This window comes from Podarcis vaucheri (assembly GCF_965113315.1).
Source record: "Podarcis vaucheri genome assembly, chromosome: 1".
Lineage (NCBI taxonomy): Eukaryota > Metazoa > Chordata > Lepidosauria > Squamata > Lacertidae > Podarcis > Podarcis vaucheri.
This window is the reverse complement of record NC_138759.1, coordinates 31,129,249-31,154,710: the sequence shown is the minus strand read 5'-3', so window position 1 is coordinate 31,154,710 and position 25,462 is coordinate 31,129,249. Positions and strand designations below refer to the sequence as shown.

General features: G+C 47.1%; 1 long non-coding RNA gene across 1 annotated transcript in view; it reads left to right on the top strand.

Annotated features, from left to right (window-relative positions):
* Positions 1–25,462, top strand: part of LOC309538765 — a 27,543-nt gene extending 2,081 nt beyond the window's left edge. Inside the window, exons 2-3 of the long non-coding RNA XR_014222330.1 lie at positions 21,067–21,271; positions 25,408–25,462. This is a non-coding gene — a long non-coding RNA (uncharacterized lncRNA). The remainder of the gene's footprint in view (positions 1–21,066; positions 21,272–25,407) is intronic.

Below are 25,462 nucleotides of genomic sequence, written 5' to 3'. Positions count from 1 at the left end.
TTTAATGGATGGTCACAGGTGCTTTAGTTGAGAGTCCTGCATTGCAAAGGGTGTGTGGATTAGATTGCCCTTGGGAGTCTCATCCAACTCTGATTCTATAATCATGAGGACACATAATGCATTTTTGAGGGAGTCCTGTGGGCTTCCCTGCCTCTGTTCACTTCTCTCCCTCAAATCACACACACATCTGAGAGACAGAAAAAGAGAAAGCATGTGCACACATATTTCACTTTTCCAAGAGATTGGGGTAAAATTCAGATCTAGTAGAATTAAACTGAGCCTTAAATAGAACATGAGAGCTGAAAGAGGAAGTAGGGAAGAGTGCCACTCTTACAGCTTCCTCCCGCAACTCTATGGGAGGAAAAGGTAACAACCCTCATCATCTCACAACCAAGAGAGCAGTGAAGGGGAGGGTCCCTCAGAGACTCTGTAGGAGTCAGGAGAAGGTGTCGAGGGTGCATCTGCATGCTCACCAGCACGGTGTTGGTGGCCTGCTCTGACTGGCTGTTCCTCTACAACAGGCTTAGGCAACCTTCGGCTTTCCAGATGTTTTGGCCTACAACTCCCATGATCCCTAGCTAGCAGGACCAGTGTTTAGGGATGGTGGGAATTGTAGTCCAAAACATCTGGAGGGCCGAAGGTTGCCTATGCCTGCTCTACCAGGACCAAGGCAGGAGTCCTTTCCATCTTTTAAACTGGAGAAGCCAAGGATTGAAGTTGGGACTTTCTGTTGATGCTCAGCCATTGATCTACGGCTTTGCCCCTACGATCACCCTGTTGTTCATAACCTCTATATCCTTGTATGACGGCCCTAATCATGAATGCTTTGTGAGTGAATTCTATGACTGCTGGAACGGGAGTAGCTTCTGCACTGGGGCTGATGAGCTAATCAGAAACACAGAGACCATAAAAACTGCCGAGCTCCTTTATAGTTTGCTTGCATAGGGAGCCGGTACTCTCAGAATGTCAGTATATTTTCTCCTGCTGAAGCTTTTTCTAAACTCTTTGGGGATATTTAGCCTCTTCCTCACATCCACACCTCTTTAGGAATCCATTGAAGTGAACTACGTGGCACCTGCCCTTTCTTATCACTGCTCTTTATTCTGGGCCTGTATTTATTATCGCACCAAGTGCATGAACCTTCCTGGAAGCGGAGGAGGGCGTGTCTTGAATACACATCTCAGTCTACTGCAGTGCTGTAAGCTGTGGCCGCTGGGAAACTTGGTTCAAGCCACTGCCACCCACCATAGCTTCTGAGATGCTCCTTGCATAGTGTCAGTCGGCTCGCCATAGCCACCAGGACTAGAAATTTCCTCCTTGTTTCTGAAATGGAAACTACAATTCTCCGCTTGTTCTGGGATACAACATGGGTGTGTAAAGATATGTATGTTTGTAGGAAACCATGGCATACCAACAGTGAACACAGTTGCTTTCCAGAGTGGTCCTGCTTAAACTCCAGGCCCCTGGGAAATCTGTGAAATGATATATAATGAACTGAATAAAATGTTTAAAATAACTTTAATAAAAAATAAAAACAGGAGCTTTTCTGTTAGGGATAGTGAATATAGAGATTCTGAAGGACCCTAAAAATTTGTTCATGTATGCCACAACTGCAGCCAGAATGGTGTTTGCCCAGAGGTGGAAAGAAGATGTTATACTAGCTAAGGAAGTATGGCTGATTAAATTGATGGATTGTGCCAAAATGGCAAAACTGACAGGTGTAATAAGAAACCAAGAGGGATTTTTTTATTTTTAAAAAAGTGAGGAAAATTTGTAGCATATTTGAAAAATTCTGGCGTACAAACAAGTTCATTAGCAGTTAAAATTGTACTAAGATAAATGGAAGAATAACTTTAAAAAGTGGAATAAAGTGGAAAATGCAGTGTTAATTTAAATTAGAAAAGGAACCACAAAAGGGGGTGGGGGGAGGGAAGTAAAATATTTAATTGTATTGGAGGTATGCATTTGTAAGGTGTGTATTTGTCAACTTGTGAAAAACGGAAAATAAAATTTATATAAAAAATAAATAAACAAACTCCAGGCCCCTGGGGTGAAGTTCAGGGCGGGAAAATCTTCTCCTATAAATAGGGTGTAGCGATCCGATTTTGCCTCCCCCGTACTACCTTGAAGGAATCTGTATTTCAGCGACGTGAGATTCTTGCTTGTTTCTGATTTGCAGTGAAAGAGAAGTGGCCGTAAATCACAATAAAAGCGACAAGAGGGATGCAGATGCCTGGGAATGCTTGCGCTGCAGGGTATGACGGGTTATATTGGTGCATTGTTGCCCAGCAGCATCTCTTGATGCCATGGCAACCTTATTGGTGGGCAATATACACTGTTTTTCTGGCCGGATGGTAAACAGATGGGGGGGGGGAGTTGTTGGAAGAGCTCGCAGCAAGGGTGTGTTGTAACTGGATGTTGAGCAAAGACGTGGTCATCTAAATTCTGGATCAGCAAGCAGTTATCTCTTTACAGTGGTGCCTCACAAGACGAAATTAATTTGTTCCGCGAGTTTTTTCGTCTAGCGAATTTTTCGTCTTGCGAATCACGAATTCGCATAGGAGTGCATTGAAAATCAGTTAATGCGTTCTTATGGTCAAAAAAAGCCCAAACAAAGCCAAATTTGGTACAACAAGAGTTTATTAAGTGCTCTTTAAAGTCACACATACTGTAAAGAGCATTTCAAAAATTGAAGGAACAATAAATTTTCTAAACATGACAGAAAAACATTTAAAAATCAACAAAGTGTACAGTACATTTCCTAAGACTCTGGGGGACAACTTGAAGAAGGTTGCTCTTCCACTCTTTGCTTCTTGCTGAAGAACCTGTCCATGGTCTGCTGCTTCATCCGCCTTTTCAGCAACTCCCTGAAAGGCGACATGACCCTTGTATCAAAAGTGTTCGCAAGGTCATGTGCCACGTGCTTGTCAGGGTGGTGCCGCTGTGCAAAAGCCTGCACATCCTTCCACTTCAGGCAAATGTCCCGCAGTTCTTTGGAGGACAGCCATTCCTCAGTTGCTTCCTCCTCTTCCAGCGAGGCCTGCTCCTGCGCAGCCTCTGCCTGCAGTTCGACCAGCTCCTGGGTGGTCAGCTCGTGGTCGTGCTCCTCCACCAGCTCACTGATGTCCTCCTCTGTGACCTCCAGGCCCATGGTCCTCCCCAAGGCAACAATGTCCTGCATCACTGTTGACTGGTGCATCAGAGTCACTTGGTGCCACACAGTCCGGCCACAGGCTGCGCCAAGCGCAGTTCAAATTTCTCTGGCTGATCCCGTTCCAGGCCATGGTGATCATCTTCAAGCAGGTGACGATGTCAAAGTGGTCCTTCCAGAATTCCCGCAGGGTCATGGTGGTGCAATCAGCCACCTCGAAGCATCGCCTGAAAAGCTCCTTGGTGTAGAGTTTTTTGAAATTGGCGATGAGCTGCTGATCCATCGGCTGGAGCAGTGGCGTGGTGTTAGGCGGCAGGAGCATGAAGCTGATGAAGCTGAACTCCTCCAACAAGTCCTCCTCAAGGCCTTTAGGATGAGCAGGAGCATTGTCCATCAGAAGCAAAGCCTTCAGCGGCAGGTCGTTGTCCAGCAGGTACCGTTTGACAGCAGGGCCAAAAGCATGATTGACCCAGTCCACAAACAGCACACGTGTGACCCAAGCCTTACTGTTGGATCGCCACATGACACTCAGCCGCTCCTTGTTGACATTGTGTTTCTTGAAGGCCCGTGGGTTCTCCGAGTGGTATACCAGCAGGGGCTTGATCTTCAGGTCGCCGCTTGCGTTGGCACAGAAGAGCAGGGTCAGACGGTCCTTCATGGGCTTGTAGCCAGGCAACTTGGCCTCCTCCTGTATGATGAAAGTCCTTTTGGGCATCCTCTTCCAAAACAGCCCGGTCTCGTCGCAGTTGAAGACCTGCTGTGGAACGTAGCCCTCCGTCTTCACAACCTCCAGGAACTCCGCTGCGAAGTCTTCAGCCGCAGAAACATCAGAACTGGCAGCCTCTCCATGCCAGAAAAAAACACACAAGCTTCCAGATTCTTGCAAACCCCTCCCCAACTGTTCCCCCAGCCACCCAGCACACAGAAATTCAAATCCAGAATATTTTTTTAAAAAAAACAGCAGAGTTCCCCAATGGTCACAAAAAACATAAAAATGCAGAAAAAACACACAAGCTTCCAGATTCTTGCAAACCCCTCCCCAACACCAAGTCCTTGAATTCCAAACACCCCAAAATACAACCCCCCCCAAAAAAAGTTTTAAAAGCTTAACTTGCCAAATGGCTGCAAAAGAAGTTTTGGAAAAGCTTCAAAAATCACCAAAGTCTTTAAAAACCTCAAAAAAGGCTACTATGTACACTGCGTTCTATGAGTTGCTCCTCAAAGTCAAGTCGCAACTGTATTAACAGTGTTAAGAAAAAAGGAAACAAACTTGCAACACGTTTTCGTCTTGCGAAGCAAGCCCATAGGGAAATTCGTCTTGCGAAGCAACTCAAAAACGGAAAACCCTTTCGTCTAGCGAGTTTTTTGTCTTGCGAGGCATTCGTCTTGCGGGGCACCACTGTACTTTCTTTATTAACATACAGTGGTACCTCGAGTTGCAAACGCCTCGGGTTACAAACGCTTCAAGCTACAAACTCCGCTAACCTGGAAGAGTTACCTTGAGTTGAGAACTTTGCCCCAGGATGAGAACGAAAATCGTGTGCCGACGGCGCAGCGGCCGCAAGAGGCCCCATTAGCGAAAGCACGCCTCTATTTAAAAACAGTTTCAGGTTAAGAACAGACCTCTGGAACGAATTAAGTTTGTAACTAGTGGTACCCTTGTACTTCTAAGGTGTGTGGCAGCAGGTCAGTTCCTGTCCTGCTATATGTATCAAAGGCTTCGTTTTTAAAAGCGTTGGTAGGGTTTGTTCCTGTCATGTTCTTAGCATTCTTCGTAGCGTTCTGCTAAAATGTACCATCGCCACGTGAGTAACAGGTGCACACACGTCCTCAAAGCTGTTGTGGTGGCAGTCTATTACTACAAGTTACGGAATTTAGGCCATGTCACCTTGCAGATGGGGAAGACAGTTAACAGGAGAGTGCCTCCTTCTGGAAATCCATTGCCATGTTTGACATACTGCTCCTCTAGGAATATGCTTGTTTGGGAGAGAAGTTGGCCAGTGGTGTAGTGGTCCGGGGTTGCAGGGGACCTGTTCCTATTTCGGCAGCAGGGTCCCTGTCTCCAGTATCCAAAGCTACAAGGTGCTTCAGTTTCAAGAGAATGGTATGCAGGTTCTGCTATGCACAATGGAACTTTATGAAAAATTTAAGTTCCTCTGAAAGAAGATATTGCAGCACTGCAAATCATTTGCCCATGTATGTGTGCAGAAAACAGTGGATCTCGTTGAAAGGCTAGATCTGTGTTGATTGGTGCAATGCACCCCAATGTTTATTATTGCGTAATTATAATTTTATTGTATAATCTTAGAAGGGGCAAGACTTTGAAGGGACATGGCTGTAACTATCATGAAGGGATTTTGCCAGTACACTACTGCTGAATCCAGACTGCTGGTGTTGCAGTGCATGGGAGTGTAATAATATTAAGATGTCTGCCACAGACCTACTGGCCTCCTGGGCTTTTTCATAGCCACAAGAAGTTGATAGATTGGAACTGTCATCTCCTTTATTTAGGTCTTCAGGCCCTGAAGCTGCTTCGAGCTGTTCCTAGCCTGGTCGGAACACATCCTAAAAGCTTGGGAATGAGGCAGACTGTTTTGTGGTGGTGGTGGTGGAGCTAGGATTTGAGCAGGGTTACGGGAGCCACCCTCCTTTTCATAGCAGCAGACTGGCAGGCAGCAAACACAGTTCAACAGTAGAATTGTAGAGTTGGAAGGGACCACAAGGGTCATTTAGTCCAACCCCCGTGCAATGCAGGAATATTTTGCCCTACGTGGGGCTCGAACTCACGACTCTCAGGCTAAGAGTCTCATGCTGTCCCCACTGAACTATCCCAGGCCCAGAACACTTGCTTTGAATGCAGGTCACAGGTTCCATCCTTGGCACCTCCAGTTAAAAGGATCAGCTAGGCTGGGGTGAGAGAAACCTTTTCAAGAGACCCTGGAAAGCCACTGCCAGTCTGAGTAGATGGGGCTGAGCTTGCTAGATCAGTGGACAGGTAGTGTAAGCTACCATCTTAAATTCATACAAGGAATTGCATTGGAGCTGTGCATTTCTTAATTCGCCCACCCTGCCCCTCTTTGACAGAGCTAGGACTTCAGCGCCAGCATTCCTGCTTAGAAGTGGAGATTAGTTCCTCTGCTGCAAATGAATAAATATCCTCCTCCCTCAGGTTTTCTCTTGGGAGGCTCAATTAGATTTACAGTGTTGTGCAGACTAAAACAGGGCCACAGACCCACATGCCTTTTCTTCGAGCATACAGAATTATGCATTGTTCCAGTGATCTTGTTTTTCCTCCTCTCCTCTCCTTAGCAAGGGGAGGAAGAAGCCAAGTTTGAAAATGGTCTGTCACTGTTTGTGGTTATTGTAAATTGCTGCGAAATAAGCCTCTTCACGACTATTTTCACTGTGGATTGATGGGACTATGGCATGTTTTAAAATGGGAGCTGTAGTTTTTCACACGGACACAGACACAGTTGTTTCACAACAAATGCCTATCTTGATCCTTTAATCCTGTTTCAATCAAACTGTAAAAAGCAGAGGAAATGCTTGTTTTGGCAGGAGGATATTTCTGTCCATAATAACTGGCTTTGTTGTTACCACACTAAGAGACATCAGTTGCCCAAGACTGTGTGATTGGATGGGCGCCAGGAAGCCAAACATTCCTCTAGGCTTTAGGGTAAGGGTTGTGACTCGGTAGTAAAGCCACATGCTTTCTATGCACAAGGTTCTGGGTTTAGTCCTTGGCATATCTCCAGGAAGGGCTGGGGGAGACTCCTGAATCCCGAAGAGCCACTGGTGGTCCACATAAGATAAAGGTAAAGGGAACCCTGGCCATTAGGTCCAATCGTGACCAAGTCTGGGGTTGCGGCGCTCATCTCGCTTTACTGGCCAAGGGAGCTGGCGTACAGCTTCCAGGTCATGTGGCCAGCATGACTAAGCCGCTTCTGGCGAACCAGAACAGCACACGGAAATGCTGTTTACCTTCCCACCAGAGCGGTACCTATTTATCTACTTGCAATTTGACGTGCTTTCGAGCTGCTAGGTTGGCAGGAGCAGGGACAGACCAACGGGAGCTCAACCCATCGCAGGGATTCGAACCGCCGACCTTCTGATCGGCAAATCCTAGGCTCTGTGGTTTAACCCACAGCGCCACTCGCGTCCCTGTTGGTCCACATATACAGTGTTAAATTAGATAGATTAAAGGACTGAGTGGGTCAGCTTCTTCCTGTACCTTCCTGCGTTCCCAGGAGCCAAGTGTACCTGCTGCGGCTGGATCAGACCAAACAGCTGCCACCTGAAGCACACAAACTGGGCATATGGACGTTGATGTTGTCCTTTTGTTTGTCGCCAGAATCTGGTCTTCAGAAGCGTGCAGTGTGATTGCAAACCCAAGCTTTTTCAGGGGAGCTGAGCATGATTCTCGGCCACTTGAGAAAAGCTGTGCATTCGTAGATCAGGGGGCTAAACTGAGCCGGCACTGAGAACCCGAGCTCTGATAGATTGCCTGTCCCTTGGAAAGGAAGTTTGCTTACAACTTAGGGGAAGTATGTAAACCTTGCTGTTCCATTTGGCAGGAAAGCGGCCGGGATTTATGGGTTTGCACAGCCGTCACTGGAGCAGAGGGATCTTACACAGTCGAGCATTTAATGGAGTGATAAGGACTGCCTGTCTTCTCTGCGCTTGCTCTTGTTGAGGTGTCTGGAAAAGGTTGGAACAGAGCGTGCTGTTTGCATAACGCACGTCGGCAGCCCTCTCTGGGCTCATTTGTGAGCAGAGCCTCCCCTCTGCCCTTCCTGGTTTTTTTTTGGTTTTTTTAAATCCTTTTTTGCTTTTCCTGGAAGCTGTGTGAGATGGAACCACCTATGCAAAACAAGGGATTGGGGCTCAGCTGAGTTGCCTCTTGTCAGTCTCCAAAAAAGGAGAGTTGCCAGATGCCTGCTCAAAATATAGCTTGCTTTTATGGGCAAGAAGAATCCCAAAGCGCCTGGAAGCATTTCAAGGCTCTGCAGGGAAGGTGGAGCTACTAGGGGGGAAAGGGTGCAGAAAAAGGCATGTTTCAATTAAATGCCCTCTTGGCAATCAGGGTGCTCTGTCTTATTTTTAAAAGGGATTTGCTTAAATAGGCACTGAACCTCTAGCACAGGGGTGGAGAACCTCAAATGCAGACCCCAGACCTGGGGGAGGACTGACCTGCTTCTCTTCACCTGGCTTGGGGCGGGGCCTGGCAGGCTCCATAAAGGACGGCTGTTGCTGGGCAGAGAGGGCTCCGTTTTTGTTTTTTAAATTGCTTTTATTTTTTATCTATGTCATTTTAAATTGTGATCGATATTAATGCTGTATTCCTAGTTTTAGATTTTATGATTTATGTGGAAATCGTTTTCCATTTGGTTGTGTGCTTTTTGATGTGTTTTATTTATTGCTTATGACTTTTGTTATGTTGGTACAGTGGTACCTCGGGTTAAGTACGTAATTCGTTCCGGAGGTCCGTTCTTAACCTGAAACTGTTCTTAACCTGAAGCAACACTTTAGCTAATGGGGCCTCCTGCTGCCAATGCGCTGCCGGAGCACGATTTCTGTTCTTATCCTGAAGCAAAGTTCTTAACCCGAGGTAATATTTCTGGGTTAGCGGAGTATGTACCGTAACTTGAAGCGTATGTAACCTGAGGTACCACTGTAATTATGTAAATATTGTTTGTTTGTTTTCAAAATATTTTTCTTCGAATTTTATTTACAATATAACGTAAACCCCCCCTCCCAATACAGAAATCCACCCTCATTAAACGTGAACATAACATAGTGAGCATAACATTATTTATTTATTTATTTATTTATTTATTTATTTATTTATTTATTTATACATACCTCACCCATCTGGCTGAGTTTCCCCAGCCACTCTGGGGAAACAATACAACAATACAAACAACCAAACAAAAAGACTTCCTTTATCCTGTAAATATGTAAATATTGTTATGTTGTAAGCTGCTTTGAGCATTGTTTTAACTATGGAAAGGCGACATACAAATAAAATGATGATGATGATGATGATGATGATGATGATGACAACGACGACCTGTCAGTCTGGCCCTCAGAACCTTCCCCGGACCACGCCCCTTACAGGCTCTGCTCAACACCCTCCTTCGGTTTTTCCCTCTGGCTGGAATGTGCCCTTGAACCCATACCAAGGCCTCTTCCTTGCTTGGATGGAAATATTTACATGTAGAAACCTCTGACTTTTGCAGAGCTGGACTGCAGATACTGTACAAATATAAGAATCACTCCTGTTGCCCAAGCCACCACTAGCATGCAGCTGCAGGCCTCAGAAGGTAGCACTCAGGGGAAGGTGGTTGTTGGACTGAAAAAGCTTGCCACCCCTGTTCTACAGGCTCTTCTCTCTCTGTGGAATTAGGCCCCCAGCCATGTGAGGATCAATGGCTGCAGGCCGGCCTCTGTTTCCTTCATGATCTAGCACCAGTGTAAGGAAAAAATGTTTCCCCCAGGAGATGCAAGAGAGTCTGTCCAACACCTCCGGGGCACCACCACATTTGGAACTACCAGCTGTTAGGTGTGCTAGCTTTCGTAACCAGTCCACCTGCCAGTTGGATTATAGAACCATAGAGTTGGAAGGGACTCCAAGGGTCATCTAGCCCAACCCCCTTTAGTGCAGGAATCTTTTGCCCAAAACGGACCTTGCCCAATTAATGGAGGTCAGCACAGGATTGGCCCAATCTGTGTGTGGCCTTTTCCGTGTATGCAAATAGAATGGAATTCCTCTTCCATCCCTTGCCACCTCTTTTGAGTCTGCTTTCCCCCTGTTGATCTCGCACTGCTCTTAGAATGGCAGTAGCTGTGAAAATGCGGAGCCTTGCTTTGTTGCTCCCCGGGAGAGAAAAGTTGGCTAACTTTGAACTTTACAGCAGCTACTACCTGATCACTTCCCAGTCTTGCTCATGCAAGCTTCTTACTTCCACTGTGCGATGGATCAGTCATACATGCAGTGAGATGTCTCTTTCCCAGGGATCTTGCATTTCTGTTTGCGAAGGTGTTGGCTGCTTTTGCTGGAGCTACAACATTGCAGGCACAAAGAAGGGAGAGTTGGGATTTGTCAAATGCATGCTAGTTATTGCAGGCAGAGAAGAAACTGTTAATTGAACCCATTGCGCAAATCCACAAAGCCATTGCTGATGATGGGAGAGTGGTTGGTGGAGCGTGGAGCAATTTCTAGGCCACGGGCCCCAACCTGCCCATGTAACCAGATGCTGGTGCTACCTGCTGCAGGTTAGACCTCCCTGTGTGGGGGCAGGTAAACTCCTTACCGATAGGCAGGAGTCTGTTGAGTGAGTGATCTCCATGTAAACTGTGGGCATTTACATGTCTCCCCGCTGCATGGAGCATTGCTGTAAGGAACTGCTTTTCTGCCCTCTGCATGAGAGATGGGACAGTGAAATGGACGGTAAGCTAAGACTTTGAAGACCTTAAGTGCTGCTTTATTACTGCGGCCCTCTGCAATTGCATTAGGGCGAGAGATGCTGGAATGCCTTGGGGCTGTGCCAGTCTACCTGGAAGCGAGCCACACATTACATTGCAAGGTCCACTCTCATGAGTTGGCAAAAGCAGCCCAGACAGTGCGGGACTACACCTCTTGGTCTGCATTAGTTATGTCGCCCCAACCAGAAGTTGCTTTAGGAATGACTCAGGTAGGTCTGGAGGTCTGGAAATGTACAGGTGCTTTCATTCCTAAGCTTACTCAGAGTAAACCCACTGAAGTTAATAAACTTGACTAACCTAGGTGCATTAATTTCAGTGGGTCTACCCTGAGTGGGACTTTGCTGGCAGGGTACCTGGTTGCATGGACATCCCTGAATGGATACAGTACTGTTTATATGTTCATGTAGGGAAGGGGTGGGGAGCCTCTGGCCTGCAAGACCGTCTTGGCCCACCAGGCTGCTTCTTGCACACCACAGCCACCTGCCTGTCAAGGGCGTTTGCAGCCAAAGGAACGCACACAGCAGAGGATTCACTCTATGTTGTCAAAGATAACGCTTGCTTCTACAGCTCTGGATACCGAAGCACACCAATCTAGCATCTAGGCAGCTGTTCCCAGGTCTGCATTCTATGGAACAGCAACTGGGGACCAGCCTCCCTCCACCAGTATATGTACCTTCCCGCGATGGGGTGTGCGTGCGTAGCCGGAGACTATACCTGCGTGACAGCTGCCTCTGATCTTCCCTCTTTAGTCCTCTCTTGGTTCTAGGAGACAGTGGTGCAGGAGAGAGGGTAGGTTAGCAGCACCCGGCTCTTCACTTGCCTGGTCTGCCTCTTCCTCCAGCTCTGAAGCTTCCCCTGCCTCTGATTCTTGCCTCCTGGTTGGCACAGGTCCCCCAAAATCCTGCCCCCCTCTCCCAAGTTAGACTCCAGCTCCCCTTCCTCCCCGTGCATGCTCAACAGCATCCTGCCAGTCCACATCAGATGACATGACTGGTGGTGTCAACTGGTGGGCGGGAGCGCAGGGTTGGCTGGGCTACCCAGTTCCCAGCAAGGAACAGGATTGGGCAGCCTAGGCAGCAGGATTAAATCTCTGCTCATCAGCCTTCTCTTTTAAGTGTGTGGGGGGGAGATGGGGGGCTCCCCCCCAAGCCCTTCTGCTGCCTCCCACTTACAGGAGAACGGAGCAGGAAGTCGGACCCAATGACCTCCAAGACCCCTCCATTTCTCCAGTTCTATTATTTATTTAAGAAAAAAAATCATATCCCTCTCCACCTTAGTTCCAGAGATGGGTTGCAACAGGTTTTTTTTATCCATAAAACCAATAAAACTAAAACAAGACGAAAGAGCAGAAGTGAAAATTATTTTTTTTAATATAAAAAAATAGTCGCAGAAGTAATAATAATAATAATAATAATAATAATAATAATAATACCAAGAGAAGAATAAGAGCAAAAGATCATCAGCATGCACCAGAGATTAAAATGTGCCGGGGGCACATCTTAAAATATCCTAGACTCCGTTAAAAGTGTGAATATCTTGCTGTGTTTCTACATGGCTCTGAAGGACCATCCAGGACGGCACTGAGGAAGTGTGCAGGGGGAAGGCCTTGCATCATCCAAGCGCCACGACAGAGAGAACCTTCCTTTGTTACCACCATCTCACTTCTGATGGTGGTGGCAACCCAGCAATGGGGCCTCTAAGGAATATCTTTATACATTGGCAACCAAAGATGGTGAAAGATGCTAAAAGGCACAGAAGATGTCTGAGCAGCCATCAGGCAAGGCTTATCAGTGCACAGCCCAAAGCTGCACCCCTGAACCTTTACAGGGAATGTGATTCTGTCTGGAACTGGTCAGATCCCTTCATAACCACCTCATCTGAGCTTCTTGTGGAGGGAGTTGCACTCTCCCTAAGAACCAGTGTGGTGTAGTGGTTAGAGCAGGAGTGCCCAAACTTTTTTCAAAGAGGGCCAGATTTGATGAAGTGAACATGCATGAGGGCCAACCAAAGTTGGTGAGCTTTTTTTAGGATTGAAGTTGGTGAGGTTTTTTTTTTTTGCAATTTGACCCCAGAGTTATTGAGCTTTTTGGGTGATTTTATCCCAGGACATGTGCTGCCATGGGGGCCAGATTAAATTGACCCGCGGGCCAGATTAGGCCCCCAAAATGGACTTTGGACATGCCTGGGTGTTGGACTGGGACGCAGTAGCCCAGGGTTGAAATCCCCACTCTTCTATGAAACTCAGTGGGAGAACTTGGGCCAATCACTCTACATCTCTGTCTAACTTATCTCACAGGGTTGGTTGGTTGTTGTGAGGAGGATTATGTATGCCACTTTGAGCACCTTGGAGGAAAAGTGGGATATAAATGTGATTAACATACATACATACATACATACATACATGACTTCCATAAATAAATGACTAGGTTTGGGGTCTGGGAGTGATTTACAGCTTCACCTCGGGCAGAAGGAAAGGAGAAAGCAATATCTGTAATGTCCGTACTTTACTCCACACAACCGTCGCAATTGCAACCATGGAATTAGCAGGGGACAAATTTATCCAGCTGTGTCCTGGCAAATGTAGTTTCCCTGCAGCCAAAGCACCAGCTGGAGTAAGGATATGTGGTTCTTCTCATATCAGATGGGCAAATTTTGGAGAACATTATCTGGGTTCTGCACTGCTATCACGTTGCTGCAGTTTTTATAATACTCATCCAGAAAGGTCCAGAGATGCTCTTCAACAATATTCCTGCCTTGGGAAGGCACTGTTTGAGCTTCTCCAGGTGCCTTAGCCCATCTGCTGAGCGCCATCCATTAATAAACATCAGGAAGGCTGATCTCAGTGCAAAAAGCCTCAAAGCTCAGTCCTGACTGTTGCTTTCAGCTCCTGCTGATACTGCTGGGAAATTGTTGATGCCTAATAAACCTGAGCGCTGCATATTCCCCTTGGAGAAGAAACAACAAAGCTGCAAGCACAACAGTAAGAGGCAGACATTGCGGGGTGGGGGGTGCGGTTTGCAGAGAAGGGAATGCATGTGAACAATAGTATTGTAACACCGATTTCTGTTGAATTTTGCAAAACAGACTGTGATCAGAATATCCAGGCTGTGAATATTGACTACAAAAATCAACAAGAGTTTTGCATTCCAGCAAGTCGTCTTTTCACTGATGTTCTTTAGTGGGGCAAAATGTTAAATTTGAATTGGCCCTTAGGTGAGCAGCAGCAGCAGCAGACATATTACCAGGGCAGGATATTCTTAGTGGGGGTGATGCCCTGGTGTTCAAACTCCATTCCCCAGGAGTCATGTCTCATTCCAACTATCTCCTCCTCTGGATGAACCCAAAGTGGGAAGGAACACATCACAAAGAGGTGGCCCAATCAACCAGTGAGAGGGTTTTCTGCTGCAGTCACTGATATCTGCCCTGATCCTTCTAAATCTGGGCTGGGAAACTTGTGGCTCTCCAGATGTTGCTGGACTACAACTCCCATCATCTACCGCCATTTGCCATGCTGACTGGGAGCTGAAAGGAGTTGTAGTCCAGTGACAGAGGTTCCTCAGCCCTGCTCTAGATTCTAGTACACTTCGTGAACTAGCGACGGGGCTGGCCCCACCACTTTGCAGGCTGAGACAGCTGCCTCAGGCGGCAGATGCTGGAAGCAGCCCCAGCACCATGCCCCCACAGTCCCTAAGTTACTCTGCCCTGTGCTCTCTAAATAGCCCCCAGGAACACTTCCTTCCTAAGCTGTCCTCAGGTGCAGTAGAGAAAGTTTCTCACCAGTGGTGTTGATATAAGATTTAACAGCTAGTGCAGTTGACTTCTCTATAAGAAGTGGAGGGGAAGGTGCCATCTTGTCCTTTGCTTTGCTTCAGGTAGCAAAATGTCTTGGGCCAGCCCAGTATAATGTGGGCGGGTAAAGTTTCTAGGCTGTATTCATCCTTTATCCACACATATGCTGTTGCATCCATTCTCTTATGAGGTTGTGATTATCCCCACTTAAAGAACGAAGCAACTCTGAATGTGCACACATAATTGGATCACCTCCATACTTTTTAGTATTAACCCACCCACCCCAATTTGTGGGCATTTTGTTTTTAAGCCTAAGCTTTTAGCACATACCTGTTTCATTTAGTATTGCAGTGTTCCTGGTATGTGGATTAGTGGTATGTGGAGAGGTGGTGCTGTGGTTTTAAATCACCAAGCCTCTTGGGCTTGCCGATCGGAAGGTCGAATCCGCTTGATGGCGGTGAGTTCCCATTGCTCTGTCCCTGCTTCTGCCAACCTAGCAGTTCAAAAGCACACCAGTGCAAGTAGATAAATAGGTACTGTTGTGGCAGGAAGGTAAGCGGTGTTTCTGTGCGCTCTGGCACTCATCAGTGTCCCATTGTGCCAGAAGCAGTTTAGTCATGCCGGCCACATGGCCTGGAAAGCGTGGTGAGCGCCACACCCCATAGTCTCCTTTGACTGGACTTTATCGTCCAGGGGTCCTTTACCTTACCTTTACCTATGTGGGTTAGTGCTCTCCTAAAGGTATCTGCAGCTTTGGTGCTCATTTCCAATGCCTTTCACAGGCACGTAGGTGAGGGATTGTGGGATGTGCATCACCTCCCCCAAATCTCTCTGAAAAGGGATGTTTTTGTTGCCTGGATGTTTTAAAGCCCAGCTGCCTTTGTACATGCTAGAGTGAAGCTGGGAATGGCAAGACATTCTGCCTGGTGCTTCTTAGTCAGCCCACACCCGCCCACGCAAAAAGAGAGACAATAAGCCTCTCTACGTCAGCTGCTGGGAAGCAGCGTTGCTGAAGGCCAATTGTTGCTCCCATAAGCAACATGTGGAGATCTGAATTGCCATGCCTACCCTTTTAGCAGAGATTTCATACCTCCTGCCCTGCTTTTGACAAAGCCCCTAGCAAATCCCTTCTTCCATACACCCCGTTGGAAAGAGCGTGTGTCTGCATTCATGCCCTCTGCCCTGTGATGTTTGTTCCTCCTCGTTCTGGTACACATCAGGATTGCAGTGTGATGGTTGACGGTGGCTACTTCAGCAAGGATGGTAGCCTTTCTTTCTTATAACACAGTGTGCCACAATGTGATTTGCGGGGATCCAAGAGAAAGAAAAGGGTATTTGAGTTGCAAGAAGAGTTACTAGCAACCCTGGATCTTCCAGTCCGGGATGCAGTGGGACAGTGTTAGAAACAGAGATATGAAAGCTAGGAGCTAAATGGCACCTTAACCCAGGTTATAGGTGCAACAACGGAATGTCTAGGTGCACTTTTTTATAACAAGAATACAAAGCTGAAAATGAATGAATGAACTGCAGCTGACAGCTTATGTTCATTTTTCGTCCTCATCTGATGCTTGCAAAAAACAAAGCCATGCTTTCCCTGCCCACCCCCGTAATATTCTTAAAAGGGTCTCTTCTCCAATCTTAAGAGAGTGGCTAGAAGTGGGGGGGGGGGGTGCACTGCAGCTTTAACCTGAAATCTTAGGCACAGCGCTGCGCCCAGAGCTCAGAAATCGCCTGTGCTAATGAAATTCCCTGTTGCAAAACGTGCCTAGAACAATGGGAGTTTCGAACGCTGCAATGGTGGGAAGTGGGGTAGAAGTTTAACCAGTGCTATTTTTCTAGAAAAAGAGGTGACGGAACTCACCATGAACACCTCCCTCGTTCTCTTAGAATGGCAATGCCAGAATGAGAGGTGCCAGAACTGAGTTCCAGCTAAAAAAAAAGCCTTGAGTTTAACTGTTTCTACTCTTGTAAGCTGGGCATAGCTTACAAGGAACCTGCAGAGACAAACCAAGACAGGTGCAGAGGAGAAACTCACATTTAATAAAACAAACTCTCCCCTACCCCAACAGCATGCAGGACATGAGATTTTAACTCTTAGACCAGGCTTCCTCAACCTCCAGATGTTTTGAGACTACAACTCCCATCATCCCTGCCCACTGGTCCTCCTAGCTAGGGATCATGGGAGTTGTAGGCCAAAAACATCTGGAGAGCTGAGGTTGAGGGTGACTGGTGAATACAGCAATCTTGGAATTGTGGAGGATGGCAGCTTAATGAAAAGGTTAATGCAGTGTGGGACAGCTGTGAAAAGAATAAATTTCATGTTGGGGATCATTAAGAAAGGGTTTGAAAATAAAACAGCCAATATTTCATTACCTTTTTACAATTTTATGATACAATCACACCTGTTGTACTGAGTACAGTTCTGGCAACTGCACCTCAAAAAGATATCGTGGAACTGGAAAAGGGTGGTGGGTGTTTTTTTTTGGGGGGGGTGTTTTTAAGGGCAATCAAAATAACCAACAGGCTGGGACCACTCTTCTTTCAGGAATGGTTACAGCATTGGCGGCTCTTTAGTTTATACAGAAAGGTGACAAGGTGGGATCTGTAGATGGAGAGAAGTTTTTCTTCCTCATAAATTCCAAAACCCAGTGATGCTGAAAGGTTCAAGGCAGAAATAAGAGATTCTTTGTCATGCAGCACATACTAAAACTATGGGATTCAATACCTCAAGATGTAGTGATACCAACCATCTTGGACCACATTCAAAGGGGGATTAGAGAGCAAGGGTTTTCAACCTTTTTGGGCCCACGGCTCCCTTGACCAACTCCATTCTTTCTACAGGACACCTGTGGGGCTCTGGTTATGTCACCCCTTGCCTGCAGAGCTAGCAGCCCCTCATCCGTCCCATGTGGAGTGTGCCCTCAACCTCCTCTCCTCTCCCATCTCCTTGGGAGTCCTCTGGATAGCCGCACCTGCCACCCCTTGTCTCTCAGCTGCCCCCCTGCCCCAAAGAGAGGTGCCTTCTCACACTGCCCCACAGGGGCCTGAGAAGCATCCCCTGGCCAGCCCCAGAGGCACCATTCACCTGGGGAGCTTGTAGCCAGGGCTGCTGCAGCAAACAGCTGTGCAAGCATTTGGGAGGCAGAGATGCGAGAGAGCATCAGAGGAAGGGAGGGAAGGAAAGAGGGACAGAGGCCAGTGTTGGCCACGGCACCCCTGACCATTATTCAAGGCACCCCAGGGTGCCCCAGCACACTGGTTGAAAAGCACTGACGTAGACGATAAAGCTCTCAGCGGCTACTCGTCTTGTTATCTAGTGTCAGAGATAGGACTTGGAGAAGTGTTGCCGCATTCACGTCCTGCTTATTTGTGGGCTTCCCATACACATCTGGTTGGCTGCTGTAAGAACAGAGCACTGAGCTAGATTGGCCTTTGGTTTCACCCAGAGGGGCTCTTTTGAATGTGCTTAGGACTTTAGCAATAACATTGCCAGCAGGGAAGGAGGAAGGTCCTTGGCTTTGGGAAGGGCAGTGCAAACATTCTGTATCAATTGCTAATTAATTTGGGTGCTACTTCTGGGGGGTGCCAGACTCTGTGATGCTGCAAAAGAGAAACTCTGCATCTCTGCAATAGTCGGAGGATTAAGTTGTGAAGTCATAGGCAGAACAGTGCCAGGACCCTGCCATGGGGAGCTTGCCATCTAATTAGTTAATGTTTGTTTGGTGCTTTGCTGATGTATCATGCAGCAGTTGTACTAGGCATTACTGTTGTCAAGGTACAGTGCATACACAGGAGGCTATTAATAAACAAAACCAACAAACGGGGGGGGAGGAGGGGTTTCTAAGAGGCATGGGGCAGATGGCTGTCCTCTATGGTCTTGCCTGGTGGCTGCTGTTGAAAGGCTTCGGGCAGAAGTCCAACAAACCACCTGAAGGCAGCACAACATCCTTGGGCACATCCCATGGTGATTGTCAAGGTCCCCTGTCCCTTCCAATTGTTTATTTTTGCAATTGACTTTTTGTTGTTGTTTGGGGGGGTGCCTGCTTGTTTTTCCCTCTGTGTTGCATTTATTTTGGATTCTGTGTAAGCGTTTTCCCATTTGGGGACGTGTTTCTGACTCTCGCCCATTGTTCTTCTGCAAAATGAATGTTTCGTTTTGCCCAGCCCATGAGATTTTCTTTGAGGGTCATCTCGTCCAACCCCTTGCAGTGCAGGAATATACAGCTGTCCCTTACAGGGATTGAACCTGCAACCTTGACTTTATCAGTACCACGCTCTAGCCAGCTGAGCTATCCAGCTGCTTTTAAATACTAAAGTGGGATGGGGAACCTTTGGCCTGTGGCCTGATTAACCCACAAGGCCTTGAGGTTGGCCCATTGGGCTGTTCTGGGCAGATCATGCCTGGCTTTCCCCTGCTCCTGATTCTTCCTCTCAGTGTGTTCCCAATTATTTCTTTTCTTTGAATGAAAAGCTCACCAGCATTCTGATGCAAAGGAGCACACTTAGAGTGAACTCAAACTGGCATCCCTGGTGTAAAAGCAGCAAATGTACCTGCTGTTGTGAAGTGTGAATCAGCCTCTAATTTGAGCCTTAGAGACTGCATTCTCTTAAGTCCTGGCCAAAGAAAAGAGGCGGAAGCATTTTGACTCTTTAAAATAAAAGGCTTGTGAACTTTCCTCCTGTTGGGATAGGTGAGCAGGAACAAACAGTCTTGTTTACTCTGGGATGGCAGTGCTCACAGCTCCATAGAGAAAGGCAGCAGCCCATGAATGATGACCCAAGTTACTCAAGAAAGGTGTGAGGTTGAAATGCCCTTATTTGCACTGACAAGGATAATTATTCCAAGGAGACAACCGGGGAAATAATATCTGAATCAGGATTGGGTGAGCAATCCGAGGTGTGCCTTGGAGGAAAGATTGGGACCACATCATGTAATCTTTAATAGGCAGCCGATTAAATTCATTGTGTAATCACTGTATTCATCCCTAGCTTGATTAATGAGATGCTTGTGCTAAACAACATGATGCCACACTGTTATTATGCAAATCTGATTTGACCATGTACAGTTGTGGTTGCCGTACCTCAAAAAGGACACGGTAAAGTTGAGGAAGGATCAGGAAAGGGCCCCCCAAATGGTCAAGGCTCCGGAGCAAGCTTCAGTAGAGGTGTGGAAGATGGTGCAGAGAAAACAAATAGAAAAAGGTTTTTCTTCCTCTCTCATATCACTAGAACTCAGGGCCATCCAGTGAAGTTGAGTGTTGGAATATGCATGACAGACCAAAGGAAACAGTGCATTGTTTAATTGTGAAATTTACTACCATAAGATGGCAATGATAGCCACCAACGTAGGTTGCTTTAAAAGGCTGTTAGATTTATTCATTGAGGTTATAAGGCTATTTTGTGCCTCCACTCCCTGAGACAGTACACCTCTGTATACCAGTTTTTTGGGGTCACAAGTGGGGAGAGTGTTGCTGTGCTCAGGTCCTGCTTGCAGGCTTCTTATGGCCATCTGGTTGACCATTCTGAGACCAGGATAGACTTGACGGGCCTTTGGTCTAATGCAGGGTTTCCCAAACTTCGGTCTCCAGCTGGTTTTGGACTACAACTCCCACCATCCCTAGCTAGCAGGACCAGTGATCAGGGATGGCAGGAATTGTAGTCTAAAAACAGCTGGAGATGCAAGTTTGGGAAACCGTAGTCTAATCCAACAAGACAGCTCTTATGCTTTGTACTACAGTTCCCATCATCACCAGCCAGCATGGCCAGTGGTCAGGGATGGAGAGAGTTGTAGCCCAAAATGTTTGGAAGACATCAGGTTGGGGAAGGCGGTACTAAACTGAGATCAGAAACGAGGTGGATTTCGCCACTAGGTCTCCACCCAGGCTTCTATCTCCCCCCTCTTAGTTGCAGTATGAAAGATAATAATTTCTCTGAAGAATCCGAATAGGCTGGATGCAGCGCAGCAGGACAAATGCCTGCCAGGTTTTTGGACTGGTAATACATCTCTGGTTGTGACACTTGACGGTCCCTGGGGGCAGAGGCACCAGGCAACTTATAAGGCCCACCTCTGCCCCCCCCCCCACTTGCAAATTGTGACCTAGCTGTAGCTGACAGCCTTCCCACTCCAGGAATAACTGAACGGCAAGTGCTGAATCAGATGAAATTGATGAATTACTGCAGTGACAGGGGGATGGAGGGGTGGGGGAACTCTGTGTGTATGTGCCTGGTGTGTCTGTGTGTGCAGGAGTCCTCCCACACACTCCCTGCCTGATTCTAAGTGCCGGGAGCTGTGCTCCAGCTAAGCGTGGTGTCTAAATGGCAAAGCTGGGAGAGAACTGTTCTCCGATGGCTGAAGCCCATCTGAAGTGACGGAGGATGCTGATTCTTCTCCGGGGGTTTCTTTTGGGGGTCTCTGCTTCCTGGAGCGGGGTTGTGCTGCGTTGTTAATTAGAAACCCTCTTCTGGCAGCTGAGCTTGACCCATCCTACCTCTTTCCTCCGCCAACCAACGCAGGGTTTGTTTCCAGAGCCCTAAAAGGAAAGGGCTGGGGAAGGATGCCAATTCTTCATGCATCATAAGCTGCGTATACAACTGTAGAGGCCTCAGATGTACTGACAGCAGCTTCCCTCTTGTGTCTCCAGGGGGCTTAGGGCACAGCTGCCGCCACCACCGCCGCTGCTTCATAGCAAGAATCCAGACTCCATGGCTGATTCTGGGAACTTCGTCAGGACCAACTGAGAGACAAAGCCTTGTGCGAACCAGGATCCAAGCATTCCCTTTCCCCCACCCGGTTAATCCCAGTGGCATTGTTCTCTGTGTCTAAGCCTGTCTGGCAGTTTTCCCCAGGTATGTAGCAATTTTAATAAGCTTTTCTTTTTTGTGAGTGAGGTTTAAGCTTCTGAGTGCCTAGCCGTCTCTTAAAACTCCATTGTTTTCTTTATACTGAAGTCTCACATTTAGTTTGGCTCCAGGTGTTTCACGCAGTTTAGACAACTGAGGATTTTGATGCGCCTTTCAGCCTTGTAATGAGGCAGTGCCAATCTTTTGACATGGGCACCCATTACGTTGAAAAGCTGACACGCTCCACCTTTAGTAATATCTGAATCTGGCTTACGCGAAGTCAGACCACTGACCCATCTTAGCTCAAAAGTGCCTAGGCTGATTGGCAGGAGTTCTCCAGACAAGGGCCCTTGCTAGCCTTTCCTGGGAACGACTGGGATTGTACCTGTCGTGGTCTTCCAATGCAAAGCATGAGTTCCACCACTGGGTTACGACCTTTCCCCTCTAATGATGGTGCATAGAGTGAGGTGCATGGGAGCTTAATGGTGGAGAAGCCACATCCTGGGGAATTTTGGGCTTGGCAGGAGAATGTATTTTGGATTGTGTTTTTTTTTATTTCCCTTGTAATTTAGTTTTATGATTTGGTGTGTTTTCTGGTTTCATGTGTGGTCAGGCGCTTCAGGTCCACCTCAGTGGGGAAAGAGCAAATTGCAACTCATAAAAAAATAAAATGTGTGTTCTCTGGAAAGAGCTGGTGATTTTGTGTCCTAAGGAGAACATAGACTAATCCTACAGAGCCTCAAATACATAAGTGTTTAGTTGTTGCTGTTTTAAACTGCTGATTAGTTGTTAAAACGTAGCCAAAGTTAGGAGAATTTGTAAATTACGCTTTTTGGGGGGCGGGCCTGTAAACATAGTGTTGTTGCTCTTTGATTTGAAAATTACCATGTTTTAGTGGTGGAAAGGGCTGCTGCCAGTTAGTGTGTAGTGAGGTAGGAGGAACAATCTTCTGGTACAAAGGCAGCTTATTATTCATTTATTTATTTATTAAGTATGGACTTCCGGAACGAATTAAGTACTTAACCTGAGGTACCACTGTACATGGTTCTCCGCACCATCCTTTTATCCTTACACCAGCCCTGTGAGGTAAGGCCAGCCTGAGAGGTATTGACTAGCAAGCTCCAAGACAGTGTGGAGATTTGAACTCAGGTCTCCCTTGTCCCAACCACTGCACCACACTATGTGTGACTATGTGTACACACAAGACTCAGGACCCCTTTGCTTTCCTGTGCAAGTTTGTATTTAGATCTTGGTTTTTTTTTTAATTAAAAAAAGTAGTTGGCTAGGAACTAAGTGATATCCACCAGGCTATACATTTCTCTTGGAATAATTAGCAGTCAATTAGTCCTAATTGTTTATGTGGGACGTAAATGAGCTCAGCAGCTGTAGTTAGCATCCATATAATAGTAATGAACAATTTAAAAAACCCTACTGCTCAAACTGCAACTGCCCATTTTCATTTAATTAGAGCATGATTACTGGAGATCCATGTGGGTGCAATCGCAGGGGAAGCTGGGCTGAAAGGATAACTTTAAAGATCCTCTGGTCCATTACCCCGGGGAAGAGAATTTGTACCCACAAGGATCGTCCACTTTTTCAGGCCCATGGGCACATCTGCAAAATGGGGCAACTCCCGTGGTATCACAGACTTACCAGAGCCACACACACACTTGCTCTGCAACTATGCACACACATGCACACTCTCTTTCCCTCCTCCCTGCCAGCATTTAGGCCTGGCATTTCTCTTTTTTCCAGTTCAAAGGGGCAGATGAGCTTCCTCAAAAGTACAGCTGAGCAGACAAGACTTTACCTTCTCAATTTCTAATTTCAGCAGGGGACTGACTGGGGCAGTGGGGGAGAAGAGGCAGGAATGGGACTCTATGGGAGCCAGGGGTGCTTCTATGGGTGCAGGTGAAACCCAGCTCCTGCACTGGTGACTGATGATATACCGCGGCCTGCAAATGTTTTCCTGCCATTCTGAAATGTTTTTAGAGTTAAGAAGTCGTTGAACTTCCCTTGGTAACTCCCAACCCCATGCAACCCTGTATTTTGGCCTTCAGTGTTCTTGGTGCTCAAATCTAGCTCCTTCTGAGGAATAGCCATAGGAGGACACCAACATCTTCTTCGTTTGCTTGTCCACTCACAGAGGCGTTTGCCTGGCCCTCGTTGGAAGCTTTAATGCTGGACTAAATGGAGATTTGGACTCATCTAGCAAGAGCTGTGTTCTTCAGGGAGCGCCTAGACTACACTCCATTAGGCCGACTCCAGGACTGAGGGAGTCCTCAGCTAGTTGCCTCTCTGTGAGCTCCTTCTTTGCATGGGGGCCTCCCATTTTTATTTTTATTTTGGAGGAGGGAGGAGGTTCCTTTGGTATAGGAAAGCAGTGGGATGTTTTTCTTCAGAACTGAAAGCATCAAGACAGCTCCTCTTGGAGCAGGCATGGCTAAACGTGGCCCTCCAGCTGTTTTGGGACTACAATTTCCATCATCTCTGACCACTGGTCCTGTTAGCTAGGGATGATGGGAGTTGTAGTCCCAAAACAGCTGGAGGGCCAAGTTTGGCCATGCCTGCGACTTGGAGCAACCAACATTGTCCGCTTGGTTGTAAGTTGCTTTGGTTTGCCTCAGGCAAGATAAAGGTAAAGGTAAAGGTACCCCTGCCCGAACGGGCCAGTCTTGACAGACTCTGGGGTTTGTGCACCCATCTCACATCTATAGGCCGGGGGCCAGCGCTGTCCGCAGACACTTCCAGGTCACGTGGCCAACGTGACAAAGCTGCATCTGGCGAGCCAGCGCAGCACACGGAACGCCGTTTACCTTCCCGCTGGTAAGCGGTACCTATTTATCTACTTGCACCCGGGGGTGCTTTCGAACTGCTAGGTTGGCAGGCGCTGGGACCGAGCAGCGGGAGCGCACCCCGCCGTGGGGATTCGAACCGCCGACCTTTCGATCGGCAAGCCCTAGGCGCTGAGGCTTTTACCCACAGCGCCACCCGCGTCCCAATTATTCAGATAGTGAGGCTTTAATTTATGATATATTGCAAGGGTAGCTAAGCTGTGTCTTTCTAGGGGAGGAACTCCCATCATCCCTGACCCTCAGTCAGGGTGTCCTGGGCTGATGGGAACCAGAGTCCAATAACATCTGAAGCGCCGCAGATTCACCATCCCTGCTGTAGTGTTATGTGCCTTTTGAACCTTTAGGCTGAGGCAAGACAAATAGGTATTGTCTTGCTTTTATCTCTAGGGACTTTTTTGTCTGGAACAGATACAAAGAGGGCCACAGACAATGGGTACTGAGTGAGCACTAGTACAACACAGTATGAGGGCAGGGGTCATCTGCCGTACTATCTGTAGAAATTCATTACTCCCCCCTTCCTGGGAGAGGCCTTCAAGATGCCCTTTTTTGCTGTGCATTCATGAAGCACCACTTTAGCTAATGGGGCCTCCTGCTGCTGCCAGAGCACGATTTCTGTTCTCATCCTGAAGCAAAATTCTTAACCTGAAGCACTATTTCTGGGTTAGTGGAGTCTGTAACCTGAAGCGTATGTAACCTGAGGTACCACTGTATGTCATTTTATTTGTTTTGGGGGGGCAGGGGAAGGAAAGGCAGGTTATAAATGCAGCAAGTAAATAAATTCACATTCTGTGCTTTGATGAAATGCTCCCTTCCTGATCTCTTCAGTGCTAGCTTGGTTAAAGTGTTCTGGAGCAATTTCAGGGAGGAAGCTACTGCTGGGAATGTGAGAAAACCAAGCTGCACTGTGGATATAAGGAGATCTCAGCCAGGAATTCATTCAACCAGGGCTAAATGTGCTTCTGCTAAGATGCTCTTCTCCTCAAAACAAAACAAAAACAGGAGCCTGAACCTGCTGTTTTCTTGGAGAAACTGCCCTCTTAGCTGGGGCGTGTTAATGCATAAATAGGTGTATCATAAACAAACATGGGAAAAATTAGAGAAATAGGCAGAGATCCTTTGGAGTGCTGAATCCTTTTGCAATTGGACTGTGCCATATGAAAAGAGATGAGAGATTATTCTACAATATCTTGTTTCATGTCCCGTTTTCGTACTTCTGTATCGCTTGCAAGCTATTGGGTATGATTTTTTGTTATGTTTATTTCTCCTGTGAGTTCATTCCTCTCGTAGGTTCAGAGCCAGCCGTTCAACATCCAGTAAGGTCCACCCCAGGCAAGTACACACA